The sequence below is a fragment of the Lipotes vexillifer genome, unplaced genomic scaffold (assembly GCF_000442215.2).
Source record: "Lipotes vexillifer unplaced genomic scaffold, Lipotes_vexillifer_v1.1 scaffold527, whole genome shotgun sequence".
In the NCBI taxonomy this organism is placed as follows: Eukaryota; Metazoa; Chordata; class Mammalia; order Artiodactyla; family Lipotidae; genus Lipotes; species Lipotes vexillifer.
Window position 1 is genome coordinate 2,082,375 of NW_006793902.1, and position 13,053 is coordinate 2,095,427.

Sequence of the window (13,053 nt, forward strand, 5' to 3'; positions counted from 1 at the left end):
CAGTGCTGGATGTCTCAGGCCAAGCAACCAATAAGGCAGGAATACAGCACCACCCATCAAAAACAAAAAGGACAAAAAAATATATTACAGACAAGGAGCAAGGTAAAAACCTGCAAGACCAAATAAATGAAGATGAAATAGGCAACCTACCTAAAAAATAATTCAGAGTAATGATAGTAAAGACGATCCAAAATCTCAGAAACAGAATGGAGAAAATACAAGAAACATTTAACAAGGATCTAGAAGAGCAAACAAACAGGGATGAGCAACACGATAAATGAAATTAAAAATACTCTAGAAGGAATCAATAATAGAATAACTGAGGCAGAAGAACGGATAAGTGACCTGGAAGATAAAATGGTGGAAATAACTGCCAGGGAGCAGAATAAAGAAAAAAGAATGAAAAGAATTGTGGACAGTCTCAGAGCCATCTGGGATAAGATTAAATGCATCAACATTTGAATTATAGGGGTCCCAGAAGAAGAAGAGAAAAAGAAAGGGTCTGAGAAAATATTTGAAAAGATTATAGTTGAAAACTTCCCTAACATGGGAAAGGAAATAGTCAAGTCCAGGAAGCACAGAGAGTACCATACAGGATAAACCCAAAGAGAAACATGCCAAGACACATATGAATCAAAGTATCAAAAGTTAAATACAAAGAAAAAAATATTAAAAGCAGCAAGGGAAAAACAACAAATAACATACAAGAGAATCCCTATGAGGTTAACAGCTGATCTTTCAACAGAAACTCTGCAAGCGAGAAGGGAGTGGCAGGACATATTTAAAGTGATTAAAGGGAAAAATCTACAACCAAGTGTGCTCTGCCCAGCAAGGACCTCATTCAGATTCAACGGAGAAGGCCATATATGACAAACCCACCGCCAGCCTCATTCTCAATGGTGAAAAACTGAAACCATTTCCTCTAAGATCAGGAACAAGACAAGGTTGACCACTCTCACCAATATTATTCAACATAGTTTTGGAAGTTTTAGCCACAGCAATCAGAGAAGAAAAAGAAATAAAAGGAATCCAAATTGGAAAAGAAGTAGTAAAACTGTCACTGTCTGAAAATGACATGATATTATACATATCATGGAGGCTAAACAGTCTGCTACTAAATAACCAAGAGATCACTGAAGAAATGAAAGAGGAAATAAAAAAATACCTAGAAACAAATGTTAATGAAAACACATCAACCCAAAACCTATGGCATGCAGCAAAAGCAGTTCTAACAGGGAAGTTTACAGCAATACAATCCTACCTCAAGAAACAAGAAAAATCTCAAATGAACAACCGAATCCTATACCTAAAGCAGTTAGAGAAAGGAGAACAAAAAAACCCCTAAAGTTAGAAGAGGGAAAGAAATCATAAAGATCAGATCAGCAATAAATGAAAAAGAATTGAAGGAAACAGAAGCAAAGATCAGTAAAACTAGAAGCTGGTTCTTTGAGAAGAAAAATAAAATTGATAAACCATTAGCCAGACTCATCAAGAAAAAAAGGGAGAAGAATCAAATCTATAGAATTAGAAATGAAAAAGGAGAAGTAACAACTGGCATTGCAGAAATACAAAGGATCATGAGAGATTACTACAAGCAAGCTATACGTCAATAAAATGGACAACCTGGAATAAATGGACAAATTCTTAGAAAAGGACAAACTTCTGAGGCTGAATCAAGAAGAAATAGAAAATATGAACAGACCAATCACAAGTAATTAAATTGAAACTGTGTTAAAAATTCTTCCAACAAACAAAAGCCCAGGACCAGATGGCTTAACAGGCAAATTCTATCAAATATTTAGAGAAGAGCTAACACCGATCCTTCTCAAACTCTTCCAAAATATAGCAGAAAGAGGAACACTCCCAAACTCATTCTATGAGGCCACCATCGCCCTGATACTAAAACCAGATAAAGATGTCACAAAGAGGGCTTCCCTGGTGGTGCACTGGTTGAGAGTCCGCCTGCTGATGCAGGGGACATGGGTTCGTGCCCCGGTCCGGGAAGATCCCACATGCCACGGAGCGGCTGGGCCCGTGAGCCATGGCCACTGGGCCTGCGCGTCCGGAGCCTGTGCTCCACAACGGGAGAGGCCACAACAGGGAGAGGCCTGCGTACAGCACAAAAACAAAAACAAACAAAAAAGATGTCACAAAGAAAGAAAACTACAGGTCAATATCTCTGATGAACATAGATGCAAAAATCCTCAACAAAATACTAGCAAACAGAATCCAACAGCACATTAAAAGGATCATACACCATGATCCAGTGGGATTCATCCCAGGAATGTAAGGATTCTTCAATATACGCAAATCAATCAATGTGATACACCATCTTAACAAACTGAAGAATTAAAACCATATGATAATCTCAATAGATGCATAAAAAGCTTTTGACAAAATTCAACACCCATTTATGGAAAAAACTCTCCAGAAAGTAGATATATAGGGGACCTACCTTGACATAATAAAGGCCATATATGACAAACCCACCACCAACTTCATTCTCAATGGTGAAAAACTGAAACCATTTCCTCTAAGATCAGGAACAAGACAAGGTTGCCCACTCTCACCACTATTATTCAACATAGTTTTGGAAGTTTTAGCCACAGCAATCAGAGAAGAAAAAGAAATAAAAGGAATCCAAATTGGAAAAGAAGTAGTAAAACTGTCACTGTTTGAAGATGACATGATACTATACATAGAGAATCCTAAAGATGCTACCTGAAAACTACTAGAGATAATCAATGAATTTGGTAGAGCAGCAGGATACAAAATTAATGTACAGAAATCTCTTGCATTCCTATACACTATTGGTGAAAAATCTGAAAGAGAAATTAAGGAAACACTTTACCATTGCAACAAAAAGAATAAAATAACTATGAAGAAATCTATCTAAGGAGAAAAAGACCTGTATGCAGAAAACTATAAGACACTGATAAAAGAAATTAAAGATGATACAAACAGACGGAAAGATATACTATGTTCTTGGATTGGAGGAATCAATATTGTGAAAATGACTATACTACCCAAAGCAATCTACAGATTCAATGCAATCCCTATCAAACTACCAATGGCATTTTTCACAGAACTAGTAAAAAAAAATTCACAATTTGTATGGAAACACAAAAGACCCCAAATAGCCAAAGCAATCTTGAGAAGAAAAAATGGAGCTGGAGGAATCTGGCTCCCTGACTTCACACTATACTACAAAGCTACAGCAATCAAGACAGTATGGTACTGGCAGAAAAACAGAAATATAGATCAATGGAACGGGATAGAAAGCCCAGAGATAAACTCACGCACATATGGTCACCTTATCTTTTAAAGGAGGCAAGAGTATAGAATGGAGAAAAGACAGCCTCTTCAATAAGTGGTGCTGGGAAAACTGGACTGCTACATGTAAAAGGATGAAATTAGAACACTTCCTAATACCATATACAAAAATAAACTCAAATGGGTTAAAGACCTAAATGTAAGGCCAGACACTATAAAACTCTTAGAGGAAAACAAAGGGAGAACACTGTATGATATGAATCACAGCAAGATCCTTTTTGACCCACCTCCTAGAGAAATAGAAATGGAAAAATAAACAAATGGGACCTAATGAAACTTAAAAGCTTTTGCACAGCAAAGGAAACCATAAACAAGACAAAAAACCCTCAGAATGGTAGAAAATATTTGCAAACAATGCAACTGACAAAGGATTAATCTCCAAAATATACAAGCAGCAAATGCAGCTCAGTATCAAAAAAACAAACAACCCAATCTAAAAATGGGCAGAACACCTGAATAGACATGTCTCCAAAGAAGATATACAGATTGCTAATAAGCACATGAAAGGATGCTCAACGTCACTAATGATTAGAGAAATGCAAATCAAAACTACCATGAGGTATCACCTCACACCAGTCAGATTGGCCATTATCAAAAAAGCTAGAAACAATAAATTCTGGAAAGGGTGTGGTGAAAAGGGAACCCTCCTACACTGTTGGTGGGAATGTAAATTGATACAACCACTATGGAGAACAGCATGGAGGTTCCTTAAAAGACTAAAAGTAGAACTACCATATGATCCAGCAGTCCCACTACTGGGCATATATCCTGAGAAAACCATAATTCAGAAAGAGTCATGTACCACAATATTCATTGCAGCACTATTTACAATAGCCAGGACATGGAAGCAACCTAAGTGCCCATCAACAGGTGAATGTATAAAGAAGATGTGCACTTATATACAATGGAATATTACTCAGCCATAAAAAGAAATGAAACTGAGTTATTTGTAGTGAGGTGGATGGACCTAGAATGTGTCTTCCAGAGTGAAGTAGGTCAGAAAGAGAAAAACAAGCACCATATGCTAACACATATATATGGAATCTAGAAACAAGAAATAGTTCTGATGAACCTAGGGGCAAGACAGGAATAAAGATGCAGTCGCAGAGAATGGACTTGAGGACACAAAGGGGGAAGGATAAGTTGGGACGCAGTGAGAGAGTAGCATTGCCATATATACACTACCAAATGTAAAATAGATAGCTAGTGAGAAACAGCTGCATAGCACATGGCGATCAGCTTGGTGGTCTGTGACCACCTAAAGGGGTAGGATAAGGAGGGCAGGAGGGAGAAGCAAGAGGGAGGGGATATAGGGTATAAATATACATATAGCTGATTCACTTTGTTATACATCAGAAAGTAACACAACAATGTAAAGCAATTATATTCCGATAAAGATGTTAAAAAACAATACAATGCACGGTTATTTAGAAAAAAACAGAGAAATTTGGGGAATGCTGAAAAAGTCTTGTGATGGCTCTTACGTTTTATTCAGGCAACATATTAAGCTCTTCCTTTATGTCAGTTACTGTACTGGGCAAAAAAGAAAAGGGCTCTACATTTTTAGGTAATCACCCTTCATATTATCAAAATAGGCATTCCATCAAATAGTTATAATTCTGTACTCAGAAAACTAAAACATATTGAATTATAAATTACCTCCATCCTTAGTTCACATCAGTGCACAACATCTTCGTGTTATGTTTTTTTACTGGAAGAGACTATATTTGCAAATTAAAAATATCAGTAAGAAAATTAATTTATCCAATACTGGTGAAGTTTTGTCTTCTAGTGTAGGCAATATCCCAAACTTCCTTTCATTTGTTATTTGTGGGATAAAGTTGTTGAAAGTCATCTTATCCATGAAGTTTTTTCACTCTGAGGCCGATTTCTTTTTAAAATTTTCCTATTCATGTTATACATCTCTACTTATAAATAACTTATCTCCACCAGGCCTATGTTTTTTAGTTCATTACATATAAGTGTAAATCTGCTGTCCATATTATACACTTGAATTTTCCAGAAACTTTCCTTTCCATTCTTAGGTCAAGTTGCTAATTCAGAAACATACACAATTAAAGGCACAAAGAATGAATATCATTTTAAAGAACACAAATAACAAATGTTGGAGAGGATGTAGAGCAAAGGGAACCCTCATACTCTGTTGGTGGGAATGTAAATTGGTGCCGCCACTGTGGAAAACTGTATGGAGATTCCTCAAATAACTAAAAATAGAACAACTATATGACCCAGCGATTTCACTCCTGGGTATATATCCAAAAAAATTAAAAACACTAATTTTAAAAGGTACATGCACCCCAATATTTATAGCAGCACTATTTATAATAACCAGGACATTGAAGCAACCTAAATGTACATCAACAGATGAATGAATAAAGATGTGGTATATATATATACACACACACAACGGAACACTACTCAGTCATAAAAAAAGGAGGAAATAATGCCATTTGCAGCAACGTGGATAGGCCTGGAGGGCATTATACTAAGAGAAGTAGGTCAGACAGAGAAAGACAAATACTGTATGATATCATTCATATGTGGAATCTAAAATATACAACAAACTAGTGAATATAACAAAAGAAGCAGACTCACAGAGAACAATCTAGTGGTTCCCAGTAGGGAGCTGGGGGCCATATAGTTGTGGGGTGGTAGGAGGTACAAACTGTTGGTTGTAAGATAGGCTACAGGGATGTATTGTACAACACAGGGAATATAGCCTGTATTCTGTAATAACTGTAAATTGAAAGTACCCTTTAAAACTTGTATAAAAATGTTTTTAAAAAATAGAATTTAAAAGGGCAGAAGAAAAAACAAGGTAAGTTATATAATAATAACAATTTAGCATTTATATTCACTATGTAATATGCTAAAAAAATCACATGTGTCATCATATCTAATATTTCCAACAACCTGTGAGTTCAATATTAATTTTCAGGTTTATGTATAAGGAAATAGAAGTTAGATGAGATAAAGCAACTTGACCAATATTAAAGATTCAATAAGTGGTGAATTGAATTTAAGAACTTACTCACTATCTCATGAATAATTACTTATTTTGCCAAGCTTAAAATTCTGTCATGTAAAATCGAAATATAAGAAAGGATTTTCAACGCATTGAAGAACAGTATTTGGCATTCATGAAAAAATTTTTTGAAAGATATGTAATGCTTGGATCTCCAGCAGCAGCACAATTTAGGTCAATGAAGAGAAGTAGTTTGGCTTTCCAAACCAAATGTTCAATTGAAGCTAGTAAGAACTAGTCATTTAAAAATAAAAGTATATTATCTTTCTGCTTCCAGGAATATGGAGCAGATGTACTGTTCCCTATTCCTCTTTCTAAATAGTTTTTAGTTTTAGCTCAACTAAAAGCTGTGGACATTATTTTTTTTAAAAAAAAAAAAAAGAGGAAGAAAGGTGAAGAGAAGAAGTAAGACCAGCTACAAACTTCAGGACCCAAAGATCAACATAGGATTTCTCTTTGCCTCATATCACAGACTTGAAGTTTAAAAAGCTGGCAACCTGGGAACACCAATGGACACAGACAAACATGGCCCCAACAAATACCTGCTCTCTCTAGCCAGAAAGTTAGGGAAGAGACTTCAGACCACAAATGCTCAACTACAGCCAGAGCACAGAAAAATCTATGACTCCCCTACTCTGATTCCAGAACGTTTACTTTGCCTGTGGGTAAAACTAATTAGCAAACACACATGGCCTAAGTCTTCCCCCATCACCAGCTATTAAAGACTCCCCAGTCCTTCCTTTCAGTGCAGTTGAGTTGAGACTGCATTGTAGTCTTTCTGCTCTACTGCAATAGCCATGATGTGTTCCTTGCCCATTGAACTTTGGTGCAATCTTTGCTTCAACACTGGCTAACCATGCTGTCTCATAACATACTAAAAATTGTTTAGGTTTAGAACAAAAAGCACACATTATACCAAGAACCAGGAAGATCTGAAAAGAATGAAAAAAGGCAATTAATAAATGCCAGGAGCAAGATGATAGAAATATTAGAATTATCAATACATATTTTTTAACATCTTTATTGGAGATAATTGCTTTACAATGTTGTGTTAGTTTAGAATATTACTCAGCCATAAAAAGAAATTGAATTATTTGTAGTGAGGTGGGTGGAGCTAGAGTCTGTCATACAGAGTGAAGTAAGTCAGAAAGAGAAAAACAAATATTGATACATATTTTAAAGTAACCATGAAAAACAGTTTCAACGGACAATAAAGAACGTACTTGAAGCAAAAAATAAATAAATACAAACAAATAGAAAGTTCCAGCAAATGAATAGAAATTATCAGCAAAGAAAGAAAATATATAAAGATAAATCTAAAGGAAACTTTAGAACTGAAAACTACAATAATCAAAATAAAAATTTAGTGGATAGTCTTAGCAGAATGGAGGTATAGTACTTCTACATATGTTAGAATCATTGTTATTGGTACTTACTTATTTTACCAAATCGTAAAAGAGGAATACTATAACTGGCGTATCAAAGTAATCAGAAGTTACTGAAATGAAAATGAATTATTGGGGAAGTAGGCCCCTAAATGAATTTGCTCTATTTAATTGGATTGTGAAGATTTTTAATTTGCCAAAACTACTATTTTAAGTTTGTATAATTGTCAAAGTGCATTGGCACGTACTGTGTTACACATTTTACGTTTATCACTGTAATGTTTCACAAAGTATGGGACACATAGAGTTGTTGTTATAGGATATAACTAAATGGTCTGTGGTCTTAACATTAAATAACACTGAGTCACAGACAGAAAAAGGTGCTCCTTTCTATTTCTCTTTCTGGCCTTCTTATCTCATCAAAGAGAACATCTATCACAATTTCTTTATAATCTCTCCATCTTTTAACAAAAATAAAGACTCAGGCTCAGAGTCTTCAGCTGACATGGTATTTAGGTAGGATTTTGTAGCATTGCTTTGTTTTCAAAGTGTTTGTTTTTTGATTATCTGCTGTTTATGAAAAACATCCTTGTTTTCCATTGTAATGGTGAAATAGTTTTCTTTTAGAAAATAACCTTTAATTTTTTTAAAGATTCAGTTTAAAGAAAAGTAATAAGCAATAAGACTTCATATGAAATGAGAACACAGCAAAATTCATGATGGTGTTATGATAATACAGAATTTTAATTATTATGCATTAACTCATTGGATTTCTCATTAACTCTGAGATTTATGTCTCAGTTTCACAAGTGTGGGAACTGAAGCTAAGTGATTTATTCCAGGTTCTACAGAGAGTTATATATAGCTCCTACATCTTATAGATTCAGCTTCTCAGCTAGTGCCCCTTCTTTTACAATGCCTTCAGAAATGAAGATATCAGATTTCTCCTCCAAAGGAATTATAGCCCAGGTTTTGTGGTTCATTTTCTCTGACACTGATAAAATGACTGTGGGAATTTTCAACCTGTAACAAATAGACTGCCAGATATTTCCTCAACAAAGATGGGTTTATTCAGGTTTAGTAGAGAATTGCAGTCCAGGGTCTGCAACCATGATGAGCTACATGCAAGTCCCAGAAAGGCAAGGGAAGGAGAATGCTTTTATAAAGAGGAAAAGGAAGTTGGAAGAGCTATAGTAAACAAAGAGTCCATGGCTTGTCATTGGCTGAGTCCTTTCGCAGAAGGAAGAGGAGTCTTTCTTCTTCCTGTTGGGCTCTACTTTTTAACTCTATTTAATTGAGGTTTCTATTTATTAATTTTTAATGGAAACTTAAGTTCCCTCTAGTAAAAAAAAAAATGCAAATTAGTAGTAATCACCAAACAGGGATTATAAAAAATGGAAATAAGATTATTTATAGTCCCTTTAAAGGACACCTCAGATGAACTTATTTTGTTGATTGTAGCAATGCAGATCACTTGCATGTCAGGCAAATAAGGGATCCTCATGTTATTTCTTCTGATGTCATCCATTTGTAAAGATTATAACTCAGAAAAAATTTTTTAAATGAAGATGCTATTAAAGAGAAGCCCTAAATAAATCTAAAACTTTGCATTTAATGAATGACTCAATGAAGTTTACAAGATTGAAAAACATTGGTTAGATGGGTTAGGAGAGAGAGCAAAGGAATATATTTGCATAAGTTTTGCTGTAGAATTGAATTAGGTGTTACATCTTCTTGAAGTTCAGGGGAAAAAATCACAGCTGTAGCTATGACTAGGGAATTGAAATGGATAGCTTTTATTATTCAAAGAAGTAGATTGTGATATTAATCAAAAGAAACCAAATGGAATGCATTTCACTTATTTGATGAGCATATTTGGACAAATTTGAATGTACACAATGGAAACAGCCATATAAAAAATTTCAGTTCCCTTCCTCCTAGCTCAATTGATACATAAATCATTTTTGGTTAAAATATTTGTTTAAGGTATTAAAGTCTTTTAGGTTTTTTTCTATGTAACTATAGAATTATATAAAAATACATTTTTAATGGATTGACTTTTACCAAAATTCCAAATCATATCTCCTGAGACTAGTCTTTTGGATTCTTTTTCAGACAGTCATAAAGGCAAAAAAATGATAATTATTTTCTCATCAAAATTTGTTTAGACGCATTGCTTCAAAATGACTAAAAGCTCTGCTCACGTGAGGAAAATAACTAACATATTGTCCCAATTAAGGACAAAGAAAGCAAATTAGTTACTAGATTTAAGTAACTAGAGTAAAAATTTTCTGAATTTAATCTTTTCACCTCTTGTGGTGTACTTAGGATGCATGCTACATTATCAGCTTCTGAATGCATAGACTATAAAAGCTATGAGACATAGTTTGGGGTAAGTTTCGTAAATAAGCATTGGTAAAACCCATCTTCATGGTGGAGTAGATTCATTGGGAAGTGTAGTGGATCTACTTTATTTAGAGGTCTGTAGTTACTACATTGCTACATAATGTGGTCAAATGCCATCTATATAATATATGTGAGACTCTAAGCCATTAAAATCAAATTAATGTTGACCACTGGCACTTTGTAAATCTTAAGGCAATTCTCGTAGAACAGGTGTTTAGCAGACTAGCAAAGATGTGTGGACAGTTGAAGTCTTTCCCAACGAATATCATGATATAGATGTGATCAGTCTAATTTTCAGAAGCATTCTCAGTTAAGGCAATTAAATGGAGAAAATTAATTGCCTCAGTTAAGGCAACTCAATGGAGTAAGTTTTTCTAAGAGTTCACTCCCCAAATAATGTTTCTACTACCTTAATTATGATATTTCTGAGGAACTCTGATCTGCTCTATTATGTATCCTGTGTGCAAGCTTACTATTTTCTGATGTCAGGCAATATTTCAGAGCAAAGCAAGGATAGAATTACAATAAGGATTTTCAGCACATAAAATCAATGTTCTTATAATAACCAAGTTTGGGGCATATTAGCCAATTTTGCCCCAAGACAAGTAGGTCAGAAAACTTACAAGTCACATGAAAATGACTAGTAGTCAGTTTGAATAATCAGGCCAGAAGATCCAAATGAGCTGTGTCACGCACAGCTTTAATTCAAAATCCCTCTTATTATCACTATTTCAACAAATAATAATTTTAAGTTTTTGCATCAATCCCAATAATAAAAATTGGGACACCAAAAGAGTCATTTTTCTAATGAAATGTTATGGGGAATCTCTGATAGGATCTGTAATTGATTATAGGTGCCCACTTATGATTCAACAAGACAGACAATGAGAGGTGAACTGCATAAAACCTAGCCCCATGCATAGAAATATACCACAGAAGGCTACAGTTTTACATTTTAAGAGATTTCTAGTGAATTTTACCTAGGGTTAAGAAAAATGACTGGATTACCATAAAAATATGAAGTATTTTTCAGCTCTTTTATAAAATCCTCCTGAAGTGTTGGGAGCTTTAAAATAAAGGATCAAATTAGAAGAGAGTTGTCTTTGTTGCAGAAAAAAAGAAATGTTCAGAAACAGGTATGTAATAGACTATAAAACATCATCTACAAAACATTTATTATATTGTCTACATTAAAAGATGTTAGGGCTTCCCTGGTGGCGCAGTGGTTGGGGGTCCGCCTGCTGATGCAGGGGACGCGGGTTCGTGCCCCGGTCCGGGAGGATCCCACGTGCCGCGGAGCAGCTGAGCCAGTGAGCCATGGCCGCTGGGCCTGCGCATCCGGAGCCTGTGCTCCGCAGCGGGAGGGGCCACAACAGTGAGAGGCCCGCGTACCGCAAAAAAAAAAAAAAAAAAAAAAAAAAGATGTTAGATTAAACATTGATGTGGATAAGTTACAATGTGGAAAAACTTTGTAGTAATAACATTATCATTTGACATATTTGTATTTTACTTTGTGATAGTAACACCTACATGTCAGTATTGTGGCTTCATTTATATTAACCAGCCCTAGCTAAAAAAAAGACAAAATTATTAAAGAAGAGAGCTAATTTTTCACTTTATTTAAGAGAGAAGTGGTACAACATTAACAGGAAGACAAGAAAAGTCATTTTTTGAAAACAATAGAGGTCTATGGGATAAAGGGTGGGAAACTGATATTTTTAAAATTTATTTAAGATAGTTAAAGAGGGTATCAAACATTTTTTTATTTTTTAGATTGGTTATGTGTTAAATACCTGTTTTGGGTAAAGATATCCTGGCATTAATTGTATAAGTAATATAAAGACATATGTTGACATAAATTGTATGAGTAATATAAAGACATATGTTGACATATAAAGACATATGTTGTATAAGTAATATAAAGACATATGTTGAACAACACAAGTTTGTAGCCATCTCCACATTCCCTAAATATTATTTCATGAGAAAAAGAACAGAATCCAAGAATTTTCAGCTAAGGTTTTGAACTTACCTTTTGCTGATTAGTAATTGACTCATCTAAAAGTATTTGAAAAACAATAAAAAAGAGGGAAATAAAATAGTAATAGCTTTTAATAATCAAGAAATTATATATGTAACTCATATTAAACTTGATTATTCAGAGATAAAGAGCATAGAAAAGGAGGACCCAGAGTTCACAGTTTCAGTTTTATGTTTTTGATCTTCTCTTATGCTTGGCAATGTGTTCTTTGTGTCCGTCAAGAATCTCATCTCATCTCCTGCAGTACTGTGCTGTTATGCTTGAAGAGGTCTAAGTAAGCCCTTTAACAATATGTAGTACTGTTTTCAGTGTGCCAAATTTATTTCTGGAAAGGTCACAAATCAGAAAAATAAGAAAAATTGACAAAATGTAAAAGTAGATTTTCCATTATCTTTTATATAAGATAAGATAAGGGTATAAACTAGAATTGTTTAGTATGTGTATAATATAAGCATAATATCACTATTCTCTTATTTTTGTGTAGCTATTGAGCATTGTCAATACCATTTCAGCTATCCATGGCCTGTCTCCTTTTCTGTAGCCTGTGTCTCTTATAGACCTTCATACTTCCGTGAATTTTATAGTTACCACTTTCTTTGTAAAAATATTGATTATACATGAGTCTTAAATAAGGTACTCTTTGTTTTTACTTGTATTAGATCTTTATATAAATGGCATCGTACTGTAGGGTATATTCTCTGACTTTTTCTTCAATAGTATCTTTATAAGATTTCTGTTATTGTTTCTGGTTGTAATCCATTTTTCACTAGTATACAATATTCCATCAAACAATTTGGTTAATTTACTTTTAAATTTTGCTTATTGTGTTCAGGTTTGTTATT